The 20,388-nt window shown below is 38.2% G+C and overlaps 1 protein-coding gene across 1 annotated transcript in view; it reads right to left on the reverse strand.

The window, feature by feature from the left end:
- Positions 1-13,102: 13,102 nt before the first annotated feature.
- LOC308605739 (uncharacterized protein) overlaps positions 13,103-20,388 on the reverse strand; it is a gene marked incomplete at its 5' end in the record, with an annotated part of 30,908 nt that continues 23,622 nt past the window's right edge. Inside the window, one exon of the mRNA XM_081216019.1 lies at positions 13,103-19,982. The remainder of the gene's footprint in view (positions 19,983-20,388) is intronic.

Genomic DNA, 20,388 nt, shown 5'->3' on the forward strand with positions numbered 1-20,388 from the left:
AGCTTCAGGAGGGTAGTTGTAAGTAAGCCCAGTGGTGTAGGCCTGTAACAGGAGATACGGCTTAATTCAGGCCTACAAGCAACTGTGGGGGCCTTGGCTGTTGGCATGCCCTTCAGTAGCTGCAGGATCTTGCTACAGGTGTGCACAAAGCAATGGAGACTATTGGCAGGTTTCAGGCAGGCAGTGTGTAAGTGCACAGAAGGAAAGGCTAGCCCTGTGCATGTCACAATACTCTAATATTGTATCATGGTGGTGTGTTAAACACTTAACTGTAGTATAAAGGTTACATGACAAAAGCATTAAAATTCATTTTTACTTACCTGATTGGACCCCTTCATTAGCCTATAATTTTTCTTAAGACAAACTTCAGAATTCTTGGTCTGTCCCAGGTGCTTATCCAGAACCATCTGTCGATTTTCTTTCCAGTTTCATATCGTGCTGTCCTACCCATGTCTCTATTATTCTCAAAACATCAGATTTCTACCATTACCCTGAGGCTGCACAAGACTTCCATGAGATTCTTCCAGCTGGTTGTCCTAATGTCAGAAGCACCTGAACTATGCTTAGAAAATCCATCACAAACTTTCATAGTGAGAGGCTTCTTTCAGATCTCCAAACAAAAAATTTTCCTCTACCACACTATTGCAGAATTTCATGAATTTCTTCATTGAAGAACCTAGCATAGTTAATTTGAGTAATCTTTATATAATTAATTATATGCATAATGTTAACGTGTACATCTGTTATAGGATTTATGAGTTCTGGGACATTATTTCTCCATCCACTGTTCATTGAATCACAAATCCCTAGGGAGAATCTGAAACTCCTAAATATTAACAGATGATGGAAAGAATGATTGAATGCCCTTTAGAGAACAGAGTCATTCAGTTACAGTTTCACTGTCCAGGAAGCAAAGCAAAACTGAGAGACATGAGTATCACTGACAATGACTATAAAAGGGCCAAATGTTGAGAAACATGAAGCAACAAACAAGATATGTTCACCACTCACTAGCCTAAAATAACAACAGAGTCCTCTAAACAGTCAAAATGAAAGAGTGTGAGGAAAAGGAAGCAACACCTCACTAGGTATAACATGATGTGTGTGGCTCTGGTTTCATGGTTAGGACTGGGGGAAGGGCTGTTTTTTTGTGACTGGATTGGACTCATGGCTTCAACCTATGTAGGATGAAGACCACGGTGACAGTACCCCAGACGATGGGGCCCAAACACATAGTCAACTGTAGGACTATAATTGTAAGTAGAGGGCTTAGAAATCTGTCTGGAAAGAGTAAGGAACATACCCATAATTTATCATTACACTTAAGCTTTGGCTGTTCAATGTACTACTTTCATAGGAACACAGGTATTACCAAGAGATTAAAGATCCAGAAAATAGAGGAAGCCAATGCACTTTTGGGAGCCAGTCTGAGCTCCATCCTCCCCGACTTACTGGGGAAAAGCTTAATGCCCTGGGAGCCACTCATGAGGCTGGTCGTGCTGAGGGGCACCCCTGTGCCCACTCTGTGAAAATGCAAGTTGCCATCCTGTGTCATCCCGGAAATATTTCGATCCAAATGCTGCCACTCTCTGAGGCTACCTTGCCTTGTGTTCATGTCACATATATTCTTTCCACATTCCTTTTTCTGCCTCTTAAAGTATTGACTTAGGTCTTTTTTAATATTGCATTTTATCAAAAAATTTTTGATACACTGTTTTTTAAAAATGAAGTGGTTCTCAACAGGTGACTGTGTTGCCCCAAGGGGACATTATCAATGTCTGTTGAAATATTTACTTATTTAAAATTTAAAATTATATTGTGGTAAGACTATTTAACATGAGATACACCTTCTTAACAAATTTTTAACTCTTAACAAATTTTTAACTGTATAATACAGTATTGTTGGCTGTAGGTACAATGATGTATGTAGTAGATCTCAAGAATTAATTCATCTTGATGAACTGAAACTTTATGCTCATTGATTAGTAACTCTTCAATTCCCCCTCCCCCCAGCCTCTGGCAACCATGGTTACACTCTTTGATTGTATGGATTTGACTATTTTAGATACCTCATACAATAGTGGAGTCATATACCTTGTTTTTCTGTGATTGGCTTATTTCACTTAGCATAATATTCTCAAGGTTCATCCACGTTGGCACATACTGCAGAATTTGCTTATTTTCTGAGGCTGAATATTCTGTATTTTATATATAAAAGAAACATTTATATACTTACATATACATTTATATATTTAATATATTATCCAGCCTAAAAAATGTGATAGGCTAAATATCTAATATATGTTATATATCATATAGTAATATATAGTTATATTGCATATATGTGTATTTTCTTTATCCATTCATCTGTCAATAAGTTTTCACATCTTGAATATTGTGAATAATGCTATAATGAACATGGGAGTGAAGATATCTCAATACCCTGATTTTGACCCTTTAGGATAAATACCCAGAAGTAGGATTGCTGGATCGTATGGTAGTTCTACTTTTACTTTTTTGAGGAACCTCCACATTGTTTTCCATAGCTGCTCCAACACTTTGAATTCCCGCCAACAGTGTACAAGGGTTTCAGTTTCTCCACATCCTCACCAGCTCACCAGCACTTCTTGTCTTGTGGCTTTTTGATAATAGTCATCCTGACATTTGTGAGGTGATATCTCCTTGTAGTTTTTATTTGCATTTCCCTGATGGTTAGTGATGTTGAGCACCTTTTCATATATACCTGTTGGCCATTTGTATGTCTTCTTTGGAGAAATATCTATTCAAGTCTTTAGCTAATTTTTTTTTTTTTTAGTGCTTTTTCTATGCTTTATTTTTCAGGTGGATTGAATACCCTGTAAGATACTTTTTGAGTCTTTCCATGGCAACAGCAAGTCACCTTTATTTATTTATTTTTGGCTGCGTTGGGTCGTTTCCATGTGTGGGCTTTCTTCTAGTTGCAGCGAGTGGGGGCCACTCTTCATTGCGGTGCATGGGCCTCTCACTGTTGCGGCCTCTCTTGCTGCGGAGCACAAGCTCCAGATGCGCAGGCTCAGTAGTTGTGGCTCACAGGCCTAGTTGCTCCGCGGCATGTGGGATCTTCCCAGACCAGGGCTCGAACCCATGTCCCCTGCATTGGCAGGCAGATTCTCAACCACTGTGCCACCAGGGAAGCCCTTTAGCTAATTTTTAAATCAAGTTATTAATTTTTTAAAACTGTTGCTCTGTATATATTTTGGATATTAACCTCTTATCAGATATATGATTTGCAAATATTTTCTCCTTTTCTGTAGGTTGCCTTTTCATTCTATTGATTGTTTCCTTTGCTGTACAGAACTTTGGTTTGAAGTAGTCCCACTTGACTATTTTTGCTTTTGTCACCCATGCTTTTGGTGTCATATCAATGAAATCATTGTCTAGACTAATGTTGTGAAACTATCCCCCTTTTTCTTTAGGAGTTTTACAGTTTCAGGTCTTATGTTTAGAGGTTTGTGTTTGTTTCTACAGTAGATCTCCAGAACTTACTTATCTTGTATATCTGAAACTCTGTACCCTTTGACCAACATCACCCCATTTCTAAGCTCCTGGAAACCACCATTCTGTTCTCTGCTTTGGGCTAATTTATCTTTTTTCCCCAGGTTTATTGAGGTATAATTGATAAAAATTTTGTATATTTAAGGTGTACAACGTGATGTTTTGATATATGTATACATGTGAAATGTTTACAAAATCAAGCTAGTATTTCCCTCATCTCACATAGTTACCATTTTAGTGTGTGTGGTGAGAACACTTAAGCTTTACTCTTAGCAACTTTCAAGTACACAATATTATTAACTATAGTCCCCATGGTGTACATTAGATCTCTAGCACTTATTCATACTGCGTTAACTGAAACTGTACCTTTGACCATTATGTCTTCATTACCCCCAAACTCCAGCACCTGGCAACCACAATTCTACCCCCTTTTATAAGTTTGACTTTTTTAGATTCAACATATAAGTGCTATTATACAGTATTTATCTTTCTCATTCTGGTTTATTTCACTTAACTAAATGTCCTCCTGTTTCATCCATGTTGTACCAAATGGAAGGATTTCCTTAGTCCTTAAGGCTGAATAATATTCCATTATATACAGGTTATATATTGGAACTGATTTTTTATATTGTGTGAAACCTCCTTATTCTGCACGTGGATACCCAGTATACCCAACACCATTTATTGAAGAGTCTGTCCTTTTGCCATTTTGTGTTCTTGGCACCACTGGCAAAGATCAGTTGCCTGTAAATGCATAATTTATTTCTGGGCTCTCTATTCTGTTCCTTTAATCTATATGTCTGTTTTAATTCCAGAACTATACTGTTTTTATTAGTATAGCTTTGTAGTGTATTTTGAAATCAAGAAGTATGATGCCATCAGCTTTGTTCTTGTACAAGATTGTTTTGGCTATTCAGGGTCTTTATGATTCCATATTAATTTTAAAATTGTTTCTTCTATTTCTATAAAAAATGCTATTGGAATTTTGATAGGGATTGCATTAAATCTAGACATTTTAATAATATTAATTCTTCCAATCCATGAACACAGGATAAATTTCCATTTGTTTGTGTCTTCAATCTTTCACTTAGTTTTTACTTTCACTCTATAGTTTTCAGTGCACAGATCTTTCACCTCCTTGGTTAAATTTATTCTAGGTATCTTTTGGTTTTGATGCTATTGTAAATAGGATTTTCTTTTTCAGAATATTCATTGGTGTACAGAAATTGAACTAATTTTTGTATATTAATTTTGTGTCCTGCAACTTTACTGAATTTATTAGTTCTAACAGTTTTTTGGTGGAGTCTTTAGGATTTCTATATATCATGTCAACTGCAGAGACAGTTTTTCTTCTTTTCCAATTTGGATGCCTTTTATTTCTTTTTCTTGCCTAATTGCTCTGGCAAGGACTTCCACTACTTTGTTGACTAGAAGTGGTGATAGTTGACTAGAAGTGGTGACAGTGAGCACCCTTGTCTTCTTCCTGATCTTAGAGGAAAAACTTTCAGCTTTTCTAACTCAGTATGTTGTTAATGGTGGAATTGTCATATAGGGCCTTTACTATGTTGAAGTAAGTTCCTTCTATACCTAATTTGTTTAATCTTTATCATGAAAGAATGTTAAATTTCATCAAATGCTTTTTCTGCATCTATTCAGATGATCATATGCTTTTTATCACTCATTTTAATGTGGTATATCACATTTATTAATTTGCATAGGTTGAACATCATCGCATCCTAGAAACTGCCAGGGAAGTCCTGTAGTTTTCTTGTAGTAGCCTATTTGGCTTTGGTATCAGTTTAAAACACTGGCCTCATACAATGTATTTGGAAGTGTTTCTCCTCTTCAGTTTTTTGGGAGAGGTTGAGAAGGATTGGCATTCTTTAAATGTTTGGTAGAATTCACTAGTGAAGCCATCTGGTCCTGGGATTTTGATTACTGATTCAATCTCCTTACTCATTGGTCTGTTCAGATTTACTATGTCTCCATGATTTAGTCATGGTACATTGTATGTTTCCCCAAATTTGTCCACTTCTTGTAGCTTATCCATAATAGTTGGCATACAGTTGTTCACAGTAGTCTCTTTTGATCCTTTTCATTTCGTTGGCATCAGTTGTAATGTCTCCTCTATCATGTACAATTTTCTTTCCTTGAGTCTTCTCTCCTATGTTCATGGTTAGTCTAGCTTAAGATTTGTCAATTTTGTTTATCCTTTCAAAAAGTCAACTCTTAGTTTTGTTGATCTTTTGTTGTTTTTCTAGTTTCTATTTAATATATTTCTTCTCTAATAATTATTTCCTTCCTTCTGCTAACTTTGGCCTGTGTTTTTTTTTAGTTCCTTGAGGTATGAAGTTAGACTTTTGAGATCTTTTTTCTTAATGTAGGCATTTATTGGTATAAACATCCCTCTTAGAACTACTTTTGCTACATCTCATAAGACTTGGTGTGTTACATTTCCATTTTCATTTGTTTCAAGGTATTTTTAAATTGTCTTTTTGATTTCTTCTTTGAGTGATTTTTCTCAAGAGTATATTGTTTAAATTCTCCATTTTTCATGTTCTGTTACTAATTTCTAGTTTCATACAATTGTGGTCAGAAAAGATACTTGATATGATTTTAATCTTATTAAATTTCTTAAGACTTGTATTTTGGCCTAACATATGATCTTGGAGAATGTTCTGTATGTATTTAAGAAGACTGTGTATTCTACTGCTTGGATGGAGTGTTCTGCATATGTCTCTTAGGTTTAACTGGACTGATAGTTCAAATCTGCTGTTTCTAATTGATGAGATTAGGATCATTAGATCATTTCTCTCTGAATCATTAGATCATTTCTCTCTGAATGATCTGTCCATAATTGTAAGTGAGGTATTGAAGTCCCCCAACTATTATTGTATGGCTGTCTATTTCTCCCTTCAGACCTGTGAAAGATTGCATATATTTTTAGGAGCTCTGATGTTGGCTATATATAAATTTTACATTTTTATATTTTTCTTGATAAACTGACCCCTTCATCATTATGCAGTGACAATCTTTGTCTCTCTGACAGTTTCTGACTTAAAGCCTATTTTGTCTTAAATAAGTGTAGCTACCCTTTGACCATTTTTGGTTACCATTTGCATGGAATATCTTTTCCGATCATTCATTTTTAGCCTATGTCTGAGAGTAATTATTGATAGTAAGGAGTTACCATTGTGATTTTGTTGTTTTCTGACTTTTTAAAAGTCATTTTTTACTTCCTCTCTTCCTGTGTTCCTTTGTGACTTTTTTTTCTTGATTGTGGTATGCTGTGATTCCTTTCCCCTCATGTTTTGAATTGACTAGAGGTTTTTTTCTTTGTGTTTACTATGAGGCATACATAAAACATAGATATAACATCTATTTTAAGCTAATGATGACAACTTCACTTGCATGCAAAATTTGTAACATTTCACTTCTCCAACCCACATATTGTTACTGATTTCACAATTTACATTTTAATATTGTTTATCCATATCAAATTACAGTAGTCACTGTTATTTTAATGGTTTTGTCTTTTACCTTTTATACTAGACTTAAAAGTGATTTATGCATACCACTATATTGGCATATTCTTTTTTCTAGTTTTATTGAGATATAATCAACATACAGCACTGTATAAGTTTAAGGTGTACAGCTTAATAACTTGGCTTTCATATATTGTGAAATGATTACCACATAAGCTTAGTTAATACCCATCTTACATAGATACAAAAAAAAGTTTTTTCCCTTGTGATGAGGACTCTCAGGATTTACTCTTTCAAATATACCATACAGCAGTGTTAACTACAGTCATCATGTTGTACATTACATTTCCAGTACCTATCTAATAACTGGAAATTTCTAGCTTTCTGTATTAGAGTATTCCGAATTTGACTACACATGTGCCTTTACACATGTGCCTTTACAGTACAATTTATACTTCCACGTTTTTATATTATTTTTTTAAAATTTAATTAATTTATTTTTGGCTGTGTCGAGTCTTAGTTGCAACACATGGGATCTTCATTGTGGCATGTGGGATCTTTCATTGTGGCGTGCAGGCTTCTCTGTAGTTGAGGCGCATGAGCTCAGTAGTTGTGGCATGCAGGCTTAGTTGCATGTGGGATGTTAGTTCCCTGACCAGGGATCGAACCCACGTCCCCTGCATTGGAAGGTGGATTCTTTACCACTGGACCATGAGGGAAATCCCTAAAATTTTTATTGAAGAATTCCATTAGGACTTCCTGTGAAGCAGTTCTAGAGGTGATAAACTACTCAGGGTTTTTTTGTTGTTTTGTTTTTTCCTCCTGGAAAAATCTGATCTTGCCTTCATTAAAAATTTTCTGACATATAACTGACAAAAAATAAATTTATATATATTATATACTTTAAATATAAATGTTTAAATTATACAAAGTGATTTGATATAAGTACACACTGTGAAAATATAACTACAATCAAGTTAATTAACACATCCATCACTTTTTACAACTTTATTGGAGTATAACTGCTTCACAGTGGTGTATTAGTTTCTGCTTTATAACAAAGTGAATCAGTTATACATATACTTCTGTTCCCATATCCCTTACCTCTTGCATCTACCTCCCTCCCACCCTCCCTATCCCACCCCTCCAGTCCATCACTTTTTTTGGTAAGAATGCTTAAAATCTCCTTTCCTAGCAAATTTCATGTATGTGATACAATACTATTAACTATAGTCACTGTGCTGTACATTAGATCCTCAGAGTTTATAACGGAAAGGGTACAAATGTTTCTGAGAAGAAACCCACGACACTCCTCCAGAATCTCTTGTGTATAACAAACTGCTTTTTCTTTGCTGCTTTCAAAAATCTCTGTCTTTGATTTTGACAGTTTGATTATAAAGTGTCCTGCTGAAGTCTTCTCTGTGTTGAAACTGACTGGGGAACTCTGAGATTCATTTATCTGGATGGTCCATATCTCTCTATATATTTGGGATGTTTTCACCCGTTATTTCCTTAAGTAAGTTTATTGCCACTTCTCTTCTCCTTCTAGAAGGACTCCCATAATGCATATATTGGTTCTTAAAAGTCTCATAGGCTTTCTTCACTCTTTATCATTCTCTTTTCTTCCCCTCCCGCAACTGTATAATTTCAAATGATCTGTCTTTAAATTCAGTGGTTCTACTGCATGATCAGATCTGTTAAAGCTCTCTATGGAATTTCTGATTCATCATTGTATTCTCAGCTCCAGAATATATGTTTGGTTGTATGTTAAAGTTTCTGTCTCTTCATTTAACTTATTTTGATCATGTATTGTTTTCCTGATTTTGTTGAGTTGTCTGTTTTAGCTCATACAGTTTTTTTGAGATGATTATTTTTCAATTCTTTGTTCATCTATTCATAGATCTGTTTCTTTTTGACTGGTAACTGGAAAATTATTGTCTTCCTTTGGGGGTATCATTTTCCTATTTTACTGTCTCTGCCTATACTCTGCATCCCACCCTTTTCCATCCATTCATTCATCTATCTTCCCATTTGTCAGACAGAAGCAATCCCTAGCTGCATTATCTTCCTGGCTCTCTACTGTAAAACCTCAAGATGACACTTGGCTATGTCTGGCCCACATCTGGGCTGCTGGGAATAGTTGGAGTCATCAAGTGTCTAGATTGGCGCCACTGCAGAGTAATGCTCTTGCCCCTCTCCTGCTTCCTTGCACAGCTCAGTCAGTTGATGTGTCTCTAACCCCCTCCTCAGCCCGACAGCCTCTTCCAGCTACTTACTTTTGCATTATATCCCACATGTTCCATCGAATTCTTCATGCGTAAGAAGGAAATCATGATCTTGCCCACTCTTCCATCCTCCAGTTTCAGTAGATGGCCCTGTTTTTCAGAGAGTTGAGAAGGTGGGACCTTGTGCAAACTCATAACACTGTGCCTCCATCTAACCCAACATTCAGCCATTATCATCCTGCTTCTTTTGTTTTCCATGTTGCATGAATCCATCACCTTTACCACCTCCATGGGTTCCACCACGAACATCCTGGTCTAAGGTCTCATCATCTTTTGCCAAGACAATGCCAAGACACTTCTAACTGGTTGGCTCACATCTGCTCTGTGTTTCTTCCGATCAGCTCTCTCCTGCACCAGCTCCACCATCCATGCAAGCATTGATCCAAACATTCACCACTCACTCCCTGAGCCACTGATGTCTTGGCATACAACGTACTTCATGGCCTTCTTTCTTGCTGCTCAACCTTACAGAGCATCTGTCTCATACCTGTAGCTTCCCTTCCCAACTTTGTGGAAGAGGTCTCGCCCCCTGCCGTGGCTACTTCCTGCACCAGAGACTAAATCACACCTTCTCCTGCAACTTCGGAGGCTTCTCATGCTTCCTCCTAGAAAGGTAACTGGTATTTAGACTCTGTCACCATAGAGTAGCTTTGACTGTCTTGACTTGATGTAAATGGAGTCCCACAGTTTATTCTGTCATGTCTGTCTTCTTTTGATCTTCATTATGTCATTCTTGTGGTTCTATATAGTTTAACTCTGTTCTTTCTCAGTACTCAGCAGTATCTCATTGTAAGGATGTCCATTCTCCTGATTGCCGTTTTTTTCCCTATTTCTTGTATTATGAACATTCTTGTTCATGTTATTTTTGGAGATATATACTATGTATATATAATATAGTACTCATTTTTGCGGGGAATATACACAGAGAGGAATGACTGGGTCTTAGGGTATGTATATGTTTAGCTTGAACAGAAACTGCCAAACAGTTTTACAGAGTGGCTGCACCTTTTCACGCTCCCACGAGCCATGTGTGAGAGTGCCCATTGCTACATTCTCATCAGCACTTGGTGTCTTCCCCTTTCCTTTCTGAGGCCCAGTGGCGAGGTGGCTCAGAACCACAGCACTGAAACCATTCTTGATGAGGTCATAGCTTTTATCCTAATTACCAAATGTAAGAACAGTACTAACGACAGTGGATAATGGCCCACAATATACTGAACCTTCAACCTGTGCCAGGCACTATGCTAAGTACTTTACAGGTGTGGTCTTGTTAACCCTCATGGCAGCTGGTGAATTAGGAACTGGGCATCTCCCAGTGTTTCAGATTAGGAAATGGTGATTTACAGGTGGTTAATAACTGTCAAGATGACTGCTTCGTAGAGGCAGGGTTTGAACTGAAGTGACATTCTTCACCACCACGCTGTACTTGTTTTTGATACAGCAGAAACCTGTTCCACTTTTCTGCACCTGGGCTTTGGTAGCACTTGGTTCCAGTGGTCCCTCTTTTCCAATTCTGACTGTATTGTTCCCTGCGTCTTAGTCTGATTGCCCCCTCAATACTGGCTTTGCCTGGCAAACTCCCTGGCAGTCCACTGGTTAGGGCTCTCTGCTTCCATTGCAGGGGGCATGGGTTCAAAATCCCTAGTCAGGGAACTGGGATCCTGTATGCTGTGCAGCATAGCCAAAAAAAAAAAAAAAAAAAAAAGGCTTTGCCTGGCATCTCATGGCCTTGTCTTCTTTTAACTGTAATTAGTTTCCCTGAATGATCCACCTCTACTTCGTTCTTCAGCTTCAACTCATGCATGTTGTGTTCCATGTCCATGCTGTGATATAGACAGGATAGTTAACAAGTATTCATAGCTTTTTGGTCCTTGCACTGTAGGTGCAGTGTGATTCATCCTCACAGTGATTTTTGAGAGACTCTATTTGTACTGATTTGTAGGTGAGGGGGCAGAAGCTTGTGGAAGTTGAATGGCTTGCTGAAGGGCAGAAAACTAGCAAGGGGGTGTTGCTAGGATTTGTTTCTGGGCTGATTCTCCCCAGGTACCATGATGTCAAACACAATACACTCTGTTGACTTCTAAAATTTATCATTGACTACAGACGTATAGGTTTATATTAATCATAAACCTTGGTTTAATGACACGCTTTTGTCAGTGCACTGTCATGTTTATTCTTAAACTTTTTCCATCGTTTATTTTCTCTGTGAAGATGATAGTGAACACCATCAGCCAATGCAAGAACAGGAGTATTACCAACCAATATCCTACCTCTATCTATACATTTCTTCTTTTTCCAATCCTCTCTTTTCCTGAATCACTGTCTTCAACTTGCTTTCATAATTTCATTACTTTATAGTGGGAGTGTTTTCTATTATAAATTGAATTTCTTTTGTAGATGTGGTGCATTTCAGATTTTGTTTCTTGTGTTGGATGTTTTGCATCTTTCAAGCAATTTGTCTATTTCATCTAGTTGTCAGTTCATCACTTGGTTTAATTATTACATCATACTTGCTTGTAAGTATATTTAAAGAAAATATAGTTTTCTGTTTTTTAATTTCTGATAAATAGTATCATTGTTGATTGCTATGGCTTGAATGTGTCCCCTACATATTGAAATCCTTACATCCAAAGATGATGGTATTAAGAGGTGGGACTGTGTAAGTCATGAGGGTGGAACCCTCCTGAATGGGATCAGTGTTTTATCAGACAGGCTCCAGAGAGATCCTTCGCTCCTTCCACCATGACAGCGAGAAGACACCAGCTATGAACCAGGAATAAGGCCCTCACCAGAATGTGACCATGCTGGCACCTAGATCCTGGGCTTCCCAGCTTCCAAAACTCTGAGAAACAAATTTCTGTTTGTAAGCTACCCAGGCTGTGGTATGTTGTCACAACAGCCTGAATGACCAAGACATTACTATAGTCTTCTGATATATGCTTTTAAAAAAGTCAGTGTTAAATAACTAAGAATCACAATGTGTGCACTATAGCTTTCTTTCTTCTTGAAATATTCTGTTACGCCAGTATATCACAATGTATTTATTAATTTTTGTGGACATTCACCTGTTTCCATAATTATATCCATAAATTCTGACTAGAGTATACTGTTCAGTTAAAGATACTCACTTGTTTCCTTTTTAGTTATCTATTTTTTTGTGGTTACCCACCTTGCTGCTATATGCAGATTCTTTTTAAATTTAATTTTTTACACAGTGGGTTCTTATAGTTATCTATTTTATACACATTACTGTGTATATATCAATCCCAATCTCCCAATTCATCCCACCACCCCCCCACAACCCCTGCTTTCCCCCCTTGGTGTCCATACGTTTGTTCTCTACATCTGTGTCTCTATTTCTGCCTTGCAAACCAGTTCATCTGTATCATTTTTCTAGATCCCACATATATGCGTTAGTATATGATATTCGTTTTTCTCTGACTGACTTCACTCTGTATGAGTCTCTAGGTCCATCCACATCTCTACAAATGACCGAAGTTTGTTCCTTGTTATGGCTGAGTAATATTCCATTGTATATATGTACCACATCTTCTTTATCCATTTGTCTGTCGATGGGCATTTAGGTTGCTTCCATGACCTGGCTATTGTAAATAGTGCTGCAATGAACAATGGGGTGCATGCGTCTTTTTGAATTATGGTTTTCTCTGGGTATATGCCTAGTAGTGGGATTGCTGGGTCATATGGTAATTCTATTTTTAGTTTTGTAAGGAACCTCCATACTGTTCTCCATAGTGGCCGTATCGATTTACATTCCCACCAAGAGTGCAAGAAGGTTCCCTTTTCTCCACACCCTCTCCAGCATTTGTTGTTTCTAGATTTTCTGATGATGCCCGTTCTACTGGTGTGAGGTAACACCTCACTGTAGCTTTGATTTCCATTTCTCTAATAATTAGTGATGTTGAGCAGCTTTTCATGTGCCTCTTGGCCCATCTGTATGTCTTCTTAGAAAAACGTCTATTTAGCTCTTCTGCCCATTTTTGGATTGGGTTGTTTGCTTTTTGATATTGAGCTGCATGAGCTGCTTGTATATTTTGGAGATTAATCCTTTGTCAGCTGCTTCGTTTGCAAATATTTTCTCCCATTCTGAGGGTTGTCTTTTCGTCTTATGGTTTCCTTTGCTGTGCAAAAGCTCTTAAGTTTCATTAGGTCCCATTTGTTTATTATTTTTTTTAATTTCCATTTCTCTAGGAAGTGGGTCAAAAGGGATCTTGCTGTGATTTATGTCATAGAGTGTTCTTCCTATGTTTTCCTCTAAGAGTTTTATAGTGTCCAGTCTTACATTTAGGTCTTTAATCCAGTTTGACTTTATTTTTGTGTATGGTGTTAGGGAGTGTTCTAATTTCATTCTTTTACATGTAGCTGTCCAGTTTCCCCAGCACCACTTATTGAAGAGACTGTCTTTTCCCCATTGTATATCCTTGTCTCCTTTGTCACAGTTTAGTTGACAATAGGTGCATGGGTTTATCTCTGGGCTTTCTATCTTGTTCCATTGGTCAATATTTCTGTTTTTGTGCCACTACCATACTGTCTTGATTGCTGTAGCTTTGTAGTATAGTCTGAAGTCAGGGAGTCTGATTTCTCCAGCTCCGTTTTTTCCCCTCAAGATTGCTTTGGCTATTCGGGGTGTTTTGTGTCTCCATACAAATTTAAAGATTTTTTTCTTCTGGTTCTGTAAAAAATGCCATTGATAATTTGATAGGGATTGCATTGAATCTGTAGATTGCTTTGGGTAGTATAGTCATTTTCACAATATTGATTCTTCCAATCCAAGAACATGGTATATCTCTCCATCTGTTTGTGTCATCTTTGTTTTCTTTCATCAGTGTCTTATAGTCTTCTGAGTAAAGGTCTTTTACCTCCTTAGATAGGTTTATTCCTAGGTATTTTATTCTTTTTGTTGCAGTGGTGACTGGGAGTGTTTCCTTAACTTCTCTTTCTGATCTTTCATTGTTAGTGTATAGGAATGCAAGAGATTTCTGTGCATTAATTTTGTATCCTGCTACTTTACCAAATTCATTGATTAGCTCTAGTAGTTTTCTGGTAGCATGTTTAGGATTCTCTATGTATAGTATCATGTCATCTGCAAACAGTGACAGCTTTACTTCTTCTTTTCCAATTTGGATTCCTTTTATTTCTTTTTCTTCTCTGACTGCCGTGGCTAGGACTTCTAAAACTATGTTGAATAATAGTGGTGACAGACAGTGGACATCCTTGTCTTGTTCTTGATCTTAGAGGAAATGCTTACAGTTTTTCACCACTGAGAATGATGTTTGCTGTGGGTTTGTTATGGCATATGGCCTTATTATGTTGAGGTAGGTTCCCTCTATGCCCACTTTCTGGAGTGTTTTTATCATAAATGGGTGTTGAATTTTCTCAAAAGCTTTTTTTGCATCTATTGAGATGAGCATGGTTTTTATTCTTCAATTTGTTAATATGGTGTATTACACTGATTGATTTACGTATATTGAAGAATCCTTGCATCCCTGGGATAAATCGCACTTGATCATGGTGTATGATCCTTTTAATGTGCTGTTGGATTCTGTTTGCTAGTATTTTGTTGGGGATTTTTGCATCTAGGTTCATCAGTGATATTGGTCTGTAATTTTCTTTTTCTGTAGTTATCTTTGTCTGGTTTTGTTATCAGGGTGATGGTGGCCTTGTAGAATGAGTTTGGGAGTGTTCCATCCTCTGAAATTTTTTGGAAGAGTTTGAGAAGGATGGGTGTTAGGTCTTCTCTAAATGTTTGATAGAATTCACCTATGAAGCCATCTGGTCCTGGACTTCCGTTGTTTTTTTTTTTTGTATAAATTATTTTTTCCTTTTATTCTGAAGAAGTTAACATATTGTGTGTCCTCACTTATGAACATGATGACTTCTCTCTCCATTTGAGGACATAGCGAGAAGGTGGCTCTCTGCAAGCCAGGAAACTGAACCCCATGGCAATCTTGATCTTGGACTTTCCTGACTCCAGAACTGAATGTAGAAAAAAGACATAATATGTGGCAAAAAAAAGGAAAGTAAACAACTAGTGACAGTGAGAGGAAACAAGATGGTGGAGTAGAAGGATCTTGTGTTCAACTCTTCTCATGAGCACACCAAAATCACAACTAACTGCTGAACAACCATCAATAAAGATGACTGGAACCTACCAAAAAAAATTCTACAGCCAAAGACATAAAGAAGAAACCAGAGCGAGATGGTAGGAGGGGCACACTCACAATATAATCAAATCCCATACCTCCCAGGTGGGTGACACACAAACTGGAGACTACTGGAGGATAATTATATCACAGAAGTTCTGCCACAGGGGAGTTCTTAGCCCCACATCAGGCTCCCCAGCCTGAGGGTCCAGCATCAGGAGGAGGAGCCCCAGAGCATTTGGCTTTTGAAGGCCAGCAGGGCTTGAATGCAGGAGCTCCACAGGGCTGGGGAAAACAGAAACTCCACTCTTGGAGTGCACACACAGTCTCATGTACACTGGGACCTAGGGCAAAAGCAGTGACTTCATAGGAGTGTAGACCAGACCTACCTGCTGGTCTTGGAGGGTCTCCTGGGGAGGCAGGGGGCAGCTGTATCTCACATTGGGGATGTACACACTGGAGGTGGAGATACTGGTGAGTATTCATCTACATTAACTTGTCACTGAAGGCAGAAGTCTTTCTGGGGTCATTAGCACCAAGACCTAACCCTACCCAAAAGCCTGTAGGCTCCCATGCTGCGACGCTTTAGACCAAACAGCCAACTTGGTGGGAACACAGCCCCACCCATTGGTAGATAGGCTGCCTAAAGACTTCCTCAGTCCACAGCCACCTCTAGAGACACCCCTGACATGGCCCTGTTCACCAGAAAGACAAAACCCAGCTCCACCCTCCAGTGGGTAGGCATCAGCCCCTCCCACCAGGAAGCCTGCACAAGCCTCTTGACCAGCCCTACTCACCAGGGGCCAGTCCATAAGCAAGAAAACTATGATCCCTTAGCTTGTGTAACTAAGTCCTCAAACACAGGTCAGAAACTACCCTAGAACCAGCTGTCCTCTGCCCCTTGGATGATGAGAGGGGAGTGTACTGCTGGGACAAATAGTCCATCCCCTACAGAGGGCCACTTCTCCAAGGTTGAAAAACATAATGAACCTAACACACACATAAAAATACAAATAGAAATTCAGACAAAATGAGACAGCAAAGGAATATGTTCAGATGAAGCAACAAGAAATAAACCCACAGGAACAACTAAATGAAGTGGAGATGGGCAATCTACCCAAGAAGAGTTAAGAGTAATGATTGTAAAGATGACCCAAGAACTCAGGAAAAGAAAAGATGCAGAGAAGGTTAAGTTACAAGAAGTTTTTAGCAAAGAGTTAGAAAATAAAAAGAACAACCGAACAGAGTTGAAGAATACAATAACTGAAATGAAAAATACACTATAAAGGGATCAACAGCAGAATAAATGAGGCAGAAGAATGGATCAGTGAACTGGAAGAGAGTGGTGGAAATCACTGCCATAGAACAAAGAAGAAAGAAAGAAAAGAAATGAGGACAGTTTAGAGATATCTGGGACAACATCAAACACACTAACATTCACGTTATAAGGGTCCCAGAAGGAGAAGAGAGAAAGGGCCAAGAAAATGCTTGAAGAGATAATAGCTGAAAACTTCCTTAACACGGGAAAGGTAACAGTTCACTCCAAGTTCACAGGAAGTGCAGAGTCCCATACGAGATTAATCCAAGGAGGAACATGCCAAGACACATGGTAAGAAAGAAAGTATTGAAAGCAACAAATAACATACAAGAGAATTCCCATAATGCTGTCAGCTGACTTTCAGTAGAAACTCTGCAGGCCAGAAGGGAATGGCATGATATATTTAAAGTGATGAAAGGGGGAAACGTACAACCAAGAATACTCTACCCAGTGAGACTCTCGTTCAGATTTTATGGAGAAATCAAAAGCTTCACAGACAAGCAAAAGCTAAAAGAACTCAGCACCACCAAACCAGCTTTACAACAAATGCTAAAGGATCTTCTGTAGGCAGAAAAGAAAAGGCCACAACTAGAAACAAGAAAATTATGAAATGGGAAAGCTCACCAGTAAAGGCAAACATAAGTATAGGTAGGAAATCATCTACACACAAACTATGGAGGTTAAAAGACAAAAGTAGTGGGACTTCCCTGGTGGCACAGAGGTTAATCTGCTTGCCAGTGCAGGGGATAGGGATTCGAGCCCTGGTCTGGGAAGATCCCACATGCCGTGAAGCAACTAAGCCTGTGTGCCACAAACACTGAGCCTGCACTCTAGAGCCCTCAAGCTACAAATCCTGAGCCTGCGTGCCAAAACTCCTGAAGCCCACGCACCTAGAGCCTGTGCTCCACAACAAGAGAAGCCACCGCAATGAGAAGCCTGTGCACCACAATGAAGAGTAGCCCCCGCTCACTGCAACTAGATGAAAGCCCACGTGCAGCAACAAAGACCCAATGCAGCCAAAAATAAATAAAATAAAATATAAAAACAAAAAAAATCCTTTTAAAAAATAAATAAAAATAAAAGTTCTTGGTGAAAATGAAAAATGTGTCTTCTATTTTTACTTAAAAACCAAAGACACTTTTTGGCTAACCCAGTATATATAAAACAGGAACAAGACTCATAGATATAGAGAACAAACTAGTCGTTACCAGTAGGGAGAGGTAAAGGAGGAGGGGCAAGATAGTTGTATGGGATTAAGAGGTATAAAATACTATGTATGAAATAGATAAGCAACAAGGATATACTGTACAGCACAGGGAAATAGAGCCATTGTTTTGTAAGTACTTTAAATGGAGTATAATTTATAAAAATATGGAATCACTATGTTGTACACATGAAACTAATATAATATTGTAAATCACCTATACTTCAATTAAAAAGTGGCTATTTCTGGGCTCTCTATTCTATTCCACAAGAAGATACACACTGGCCAAAAAACTTTTAATGAGGAGTTCAACCTCAGTGGTAATGAGGTAAATGCCAGTGAAGACCAGAGTAAGAAACCAGTTAGCACCTATTCAACTGGAAGAAATTATAGAGCCCAAAAATATCATATGTGGGACAGGATGTGGTGTATGAAATCTCGCATTCATTGCTGGTGAAGTTAACAAATTGGTAACATCACTTTAGAAAACACTGGGCAACATCTTGTAAAGTTGTTTTCGATCAGTCATTCCACTCATAAAAAGAATTACAACTAAAACTCCTGCACATGTGTGCAGCAAGGTGGATAACCACCAAAAAAAAAAAAAAAAAGAAAAAAGAAAAAGGAAACAAGTGAGTATCTTTCACTGAACAATGTAGTATAGTGAGAATTTTTGGATATAATTATAGAAATAGGTGAATGTCCACAAAAATCAATAAATACATTGTGATATATTGACGTAACAGAATATTTTGAGAAGAAGGAAAAAAAAAACTACAGCTCACACACAGTGATTCTTAGTAATTTAACACTGAATTCTTTAAAAGCATGTATCAGAAAACTACATCAATGTTTTGGCCCATTTGGGCTGCTGTAACAACATACCAAAGCCTGGGTAGCTTACAAACAACAGAAATTTGTTTCTCACAGTTCTGGAGGCTGGGGAGTCCAGGATCAAGGCGCCAGCACGGTCACATTCTGGTGAGGGCGTTCTTTCTGGTTCATAGCTAGTGCCTTCTTGCTGTGTCCGCACATGGTGGAAGGGACGAGGGATCTCTCTGGAGCCTATTGGATAAGACACTGAACGCTCATGACTTCTGCACCTCCCAAAGGCCCCAACTCCTTATGCCATCACCTTTGGAGGTGAGGATTTCAACAAAAGAATGTGAGTGGTACACGTTCAAGCCATAGCAATCAAGTATGATAACCATTTATCAGAAATTAAAAAACAGAAAACCATATAATACTCTGTTTAAGTATGCTTATAAACAGGTATGATACGATTTTAATTAAACCAATGAATTGACAACTAGATGAAATAGACAAACTGCTTGAAAGATGCAAAACAACAAATCCAGCACAAGAAACAGAAAATCTGAAAGCCACGACATCTACAAAAGAAATTCAATTTATAATACAAAACACTCCCACATATAAAGTAATGAAATTATGAAGGCAAGTTCAAGACAGTGATTATCTTTGTCAGGAAGGGAGAGGATGGGAAAGGGAAGAAATATATAGATCAAGGTAGGATATTGGTTGGTAATACTCCTGTTCTTGCATTGGCTGATGGTGTTCACTATTTTTTTTTTTTTTTAATCCTTTGGCCGCGCTGTGCAGCATGTGGGATCTTAGTTCCCCGACCAGGGATTGAACCCACATCCCTTGCATTGGAAGCGTGGAGTCTTAATCACTGGACCACCAGGGAAGTTCCCACTATAACCTTTTTAGGGGAAATAAATAAATGACTGGGAAAAGTTTAAAAATAAATTAAACATGATAGTATACTGCCAGATGATGAGTGTGTCATAAACCAAGGTTTATGATTAATATAAACGTATACAACTGTAGTCAAATATAAATGTTAGAAGCCAACAGAGTATTGTGTTTGACATCACGGTACCTAGGGAGAGTCAGCCCAGGCTCAAATCCCAGCAACACCACCTTGCTAGTTTTCTGCCCTTCAGCAAGCCGTTCAACTTCCACAAGCTTCTACTTCCTCACCTACAAATCAGAGTACAGGTAGAGTCTCAAAAATCACTGTGAGGATGAATTGAAACAGTGTATATACAGTGTTTACAAGCACCAAAAAGCAATGAATACCTGTTAACTATCCTGTCTATATTACGGCATGGATATGGGACACAACATGCATGAGCCCAAGAACTAAGAGTAGAGGTGGATCATTCTGGGAGACTAATTACAATACAAAGAAAGGGCCATGAGTTGTCAGCAAAGCCAATATTTAGGAGGCGATCAGAGTAAGAGGCAGAGAACAATCTAGTTAGAATTGGAAAAGAGGGACCACTGGAACCAAGTGCTACCAAAGCTGAGGTACAGAAGAGTGGAACAGGTTTCTGCTGCATCGAAAACCAGTACAGCGTGGTGGTGAAGAATGTCA

Source organism: Mesoplodon bidens (assembly GCF_964165515.1).
Source record: "Mesoplodon bidens genome assembly, chromosome: 18".
Lineage (NCBI taxonomy): Eukaryota > Metazoa > Chordata > Mammalia > Artiodactyla > Ziphiidae > Mesoplodon > Mesoplodon bidens.